This window comes from Mustela lutreola, chromosome 8, assembly GCF_030435805.1.
Source record: "Mustela lutreola isolate mMusLut2 chromosome 8, mMusLut2.pri, whole genome shotgun sequence".
NCBI classification, from domain to species: domain Eukaryota; kingdom Metazoa; phylum Chordata; class Mammalia; order Carnivora; family Mustelidae; genus Mustela; species Mustela lutreola.
This window is the reverse complement of record NC_081297.1, coordinates 75,380,843-75,386,842: the sequence shown is the minus strand read 5'-3', so window position 1 is coordinate 75,386,842 and position 6,000 is coordinate 75,380,843.

Sequence of the window (6,000 nt, the reverse complement as noted above, 5' to 3'; positions counted from 1 at the left end):
TGCTGTCTGGAAGAAACTCATTTTAGACCAAAAGACATGTCAAAATTTAAAGTGAGGGGGTGGAAAATAATTTACTGTGCTATTGGAGATCAAAAGGAAGCTGTGGTGCCAATCCTTATATGAGAAAAATTAGATTTTAAGCCATAGACTACAATAAGAGATGAGGAAAGATACTATATCATACTTAAAGGGTCTGTCCAAAAAGAAGATCTAACAATTTTAAATATCTTGTCCCTAATATGGGAGCAGACAACGATATAAACCAATTGAAAACAACATCAAAGAAACACATCAACAATAATACAATAATAATAGGAGACATTAATACCCTCCTCACTGAAATGGACAGATCATCTAAGGAAAAGATAAACAAGGAATAAAGTTTTTTAGTGACACACTGGAACAGATGGCCACCACAGATATATTCAGAATATTCTATCCCAAAGCAACACAATGCACATTCTTTTCTAGAGCACATGGAACATTCTCCAGAATAGATCACATTCTGGGTCACAAATCGGGTCTTGGCCAATACCAAAAGACTGGGATCATTCCTTGCATATTTTTAGACCACAATGCTTTGAAACCAGAACTCAACCACAAGAGGAAAGATGGAAAGAACTCAAATACATGGAGGCTAAAGACCATTTTACTTAAGAATGAATGGGTCAACCAGGAAATTAAAGAAGAATTTTAAAAATTCATGGAAACAAATGAAAATGAAAACACAACTGTTCAAAATCTTTGGGATGCAGCAAAGTTGGTCCTGAGAGGAAAGTATATAACAATACAAGCCTTTCCTAAGAAACAAGCAAAGTCTCGAATACACAACCTAACCCTAAATCCAAAGGAGCTGGAGAAAGAATAGCAAAGAAAGCCTAAACCCAGCATGAGAAGAGAAATCATGAAGTTCAGAACATAAATAAATGAAATAGAAACCAAAAGAATGATAGAACAGATCAAAGAAACTAGAAGCTGGTTCTTTGAAAGAATTAATGAGATTGATAAACCCCTGGCCAGACTTATCAAAAAGAAAAGAGAAAGGACCCAAATAAATAAAATCATGAATGAAAGAGGAGAGATCACAACCAACACCAAGGAATAGTAAACAATTATAAGAACATCTTATGAGCAACTATATGCCAGCAAATTTGACAATCTGGAAGAAATGGATGCATTCCTGGAGACATATTAACTACCAAAACTGAACCAGGAAGAAATAGAAAGCAGACTGAACAGACTCATAAATAGTAAGGAAATTGTAGCAGGAATAAAAAAATCTCCCAACAAACAGGAGCCCAAGGCCAGGTGGCTTTCCAGGGGAATTCTACCAAACATTTAAAAAAGAATTAATTCTATTTTTCTTAAACTGTTCCAAAAAATAGAAATGGAAGGAAAACTTCCAAACTCATTTTATGAGGTCAGCATTACCTTGATCCCCAAACCAGACCAAACCCCATCAAAAATGAGAATTACAGACCAATATCCCTGATGAACATGGATGCGAAAAATTCTCACCAAAATGCTAGCCAATAGGATCCAACAGTACACTAAAAGGATTATGCACAACAAAGTGAGATTTATTCCTGGGCTGGAAACTTGGTTCAACATCCGGAAATCAGCCAATGTGATAATAATACATTAATAAAAGAAGAACAAGAACCATATGATACTCTCAGTAGATGTTGAAAAAACATTTGACGAAGTATAGCATCCTTTCTTGTTCAAAACTCTTCACAGTGTAGTGGCAAAAGGCATATGCCTCAATATCATAAAAACCATCTATGAAAAACCCACAGCAATTATCATTCTCAATGGGAATAACTGAGATCTTTTTTCCTAAGGTCAGGAACATGGCAGGATGTCCACTATCACCACTACTGTGCAACATAGGACTAGAAGTCCTATCCTCAGCAATCAGACAAAAAAAGAATAAAAGGAGGCATCCGAATCAGCAAAGAAGAAGTCCAACTCTCACTCTTTGCAGATGATATGATACTTTATGTAGAAAACCCAAAAGACTTCACTCTAAAACTGCTAGAACTCATACAAGAATTCAGTAAAGTGTCAGTATATAAAATCAATACACAGAAATCTGTTACATTTATATACACCACCAACAAGACAGAAGAAAAAGAATTAAAGAGCTGATCCCGTTTACAATTGTGCCCCAAACCATAAGATACCTAGGAATAAATCTAACTAAAGAGGCAAAGATTCTGTACTCAGAAAACTATAGAGTACTCACAAAAGAAATTGAGGAAGACACAGAGAAATGGAAAGATGTTCCATGCTCATGGATTGGAAGAACAAATATTGTGAAAATGTTTACACTACCTAGAGCAATCTACACATTTATTGCAATCCCCATTATAATACCAACAACTTTTTTCAAAGAAATGGAACAAATAATCCTAAAACTTATATGGAACCAGAAAAGACCCCAAATAGCAGAGGAATGTTTAAAAAGAAAACTAAAGTTAGTATCATAATTCCAGACTTCAAGCTCTATTATAAAGCTGTAATCATGGTAACTGGCACAAAAACAGACACATAGAGCAATAGGACAGAATAAAGATCCCAGAAATGGACCCTCAGCTCTATGGTCAACTAATCTTTGATGAAGCAGGAAAGAATGTCCAATGGAAAAAAGACAATCTCTTCAACAAATGGTGTTGGGAAAATTGGACAGCCACATGCAGAAGAATGAAACTGGACCATTTCCTTACACCATACACAAAAACAGACACAAAAATGGATGAAGGACCTCAATATGGAGACAGGAATCCATCCAAACTTGAGAAGAACACAGGGAGCAACCTCTTCAACCTCGGTTGCAGCAAATTCTTCCTAGGAACATTGCCAAAGGCAAGGGAAGCAAGGGCAAATTGGGACTTCATTAAGATTAAAGCTTTTATACAGCAAAGGAAAGAGTCAATAAAATTAAAAGACAACCGACAGAATGGGAGAAGATACTTGCAAATGACATATCAGATAAAGGGTTATAATCCAAAATCTGTAAAAAACTTATCAAACTCAACACCCAAAAAACGAATGATCCAATCAAAAAATGGGCAGAAGACCTGAACAGACATTTTGGCAAAGAAGACATCCAAATGGCCAACAGACACATGAAAAAGTGTTTGACATCACTCAGCATCAAGGAAATACAAATCAAAACCACAGTGAGATACCACCTCACACCAGTCAGAATGGCTGAAATTAACCACTCAGGAAACGACAGGTGTTGGTGACGATGCAGAGAAAAAGGAACCCTCCTACACTGTTGGTGTGAATACAAGCTGGTGCAGCCACTCTGGAAAACAGTTTTCCTCAAAAAGTCGAAAATAGAGCTACCCTATGTCCCAGCAATTGCCCTGTTGGGTATTTACCCTAAAGATACAAATGTAATGATCCAAAAGGGCATGTGCACCCGAATGTTTATATACCCAAACTATGGAAAGAGCCTTGATCTTGATCTCCATCAACAGATGAATGGATATGAAGAAGTGAGATATATAGATATATCTATATAGCTATATATCGATATATATATATATAGATATATAGATATATATAGATATAGATTATAGATATATAGATATAGATATATAGATCTCTATATATCTATATATCTCTATATATCGATATATATCTCTAGATATACATATATCTATATATCTCTATATAGATATATAATATATATATATTTTTTATTTATATAAAACGCAGCCATCAAAAACCCCCAAATCTTGCCATTTGCAACAATGTGGATGAAACTTGAGGGTATCATGCTAAGCTGAATAAGTCAGAGAAAGACAATTATTATATGATATCAATGATATGAGGAATTTGAGGAACAAGACAGAGGATCATGGGGGAAGGGAGGGAAAAATGAAAGAAGATGTAAACCAGAGAAAAACAAAGCATAAGAGACTCTTAATCTCAGGAACAAACAGGGTTGCTGGAGGGGAGAGGGTGGGAGGGATGGAGTGGCTGGGGGATGGACACTGGGGAGGGTCTGTGCTATGGTGAGTGCTGTGAATTTTGTAAGACTGATGATTCACAGACCTGTACCCCTGAAAACAAATAATTGACTATATGTTAATTAAACAAATAACTAAATGCGCAAATCTTGGGAACAATTTGCTTTTGTTCTTTCCATGGTAAGAGCTTAGTGGTCATCTTTCTCTTAGATTTTGACCTTCAGAGTATCTCCAAGGCCCAGGCAGTAAGAGTAACAGCAGATGATGGGATTGGGGGTGGTTTGATAAAGTATTAAATAAGCAACAACCCTGCCTTATGACATTTGAAAATGGTTCCTCTAAAAAAACTTCTGAAAGTCTGTTAGGAACCAGAAGTAGTATGCCATCAAGAAATAATCTTAGCAGAATCATTATGTTTGGAGACATCTCTGTATAATGCTATTATGTTGTTTTTATTACAAATAAATATTTCCAAACATTTTAAATAGTGGTTGAGTGTCACATTAACATAAAGAAAAGTGATTTCATTATGGGGCATTTCCTCTACTATCTATAGGGCAAATATTTCTATTTGGTGGCTCCTTACTCTGGTTGGTGAAGCTTGAAATCTGAACTGTGAATGTTGTCAGGATCATCACCGATGAAATAATGATAAACAGAGCCCAGGCTTGTATTGTGGGTTCTCTCATTTCCCCTTTCACATCTTCAAAGAAACCCTTTCAGCATTTGTATGTTCATGATATACCAAGACTTTCCTCATCAAAATCATATCATAAAATCTGATGAAGCCTTTCAGAAAAAAAATCTTGGTACAATTAGGTCAGTACATTTATAAAAAAAAATGTGTTTATTCTCAAAGTTTCCTTGTCTTTCATCTCAGTTATCTTCCTATCTTTTGTGGAATGAATGAAAGGCTTTCCTATTGTTCAATGACTTCTAGGATCTTCAGAGCAAATGGAAGTATGGTGGGACGGTGGGGTGAGGAGCATGGCAATGGTCAGGAGGAGGGGGAGTCAGCTAGAATTTATTCTAAGGGGAAAAAAAAACCAACAATGTTGAATCCCTTTAATTTTATGCTTTGAAGTTTTGTGAGCCATATAATAACACACAGGTTCAGGAACCCACTCTTTGTGTGAGCGGTAGACTGCTTATGCAGTAGATGATTGATAAGGCAAGAAAGTTGTCTTGGAAATTCTATAATTCGGTGTAGAACAAAGTACATGATAAATGTAAACTTGAGAGTCTCATAAGGGCACTCATAGCTTATTTGAGAAATAATCTCTATAATGCAGAGCTTTTCTGTCTTTTTCAGTCAAGATATATTTATTTTTAAAAAGAAGATTTATAAAATATCCTGAGGTTAGCCAGTAAGTATGCTGGAGCCTGGGAGTCCCAATTATCCTAAGCTGTATACCCACACATGTAGCCCATCTGCATGGCATGCACCTGTAAGCTATCTGTGACTCACTGATGGGAAAGCTCTGCACAGTATTAACTTTTTACAAGTAAATTTCCATCCTTTCGATCTTTATTAAGTGATACCACTTGCACTCAAAGGAAATCAATTTGATCGTCAGCTCTGTTTCTTTATTAGGAAGTGTATCTGATTTGTGCTAATGATAGAAATTCGTCTTCAAGTGAGTTTTTATTAAGTGCCTTGCCATTTTCTGTCAATTACAGATCCGAGTAACACAGAGATGGAAAATAGTTAAAACACACATAAGCTAAAAGGAAAAAGCATGTTCTGCAGTAAAATCTTTGGTAGTTACAGGTTCTCTAAGAAACAACCACAGCCATCTCATCTTGTGAGAGAAATCTCTTTATGTCCTAAGCAGATGATAAGCTACCCTAATAATAACAAAAAAGTACATGAGCTCACCTACTTATCTTCACTCATTCTGAACAAAACAGCTATCCTCCACCCCTACTTCCAGCTGCCCTCTCCCCTACACATACCGCCATTCAAAGTTGCATCCACCTTTTCTTTTCTCCTCATATTACACGTAGAGAGAAT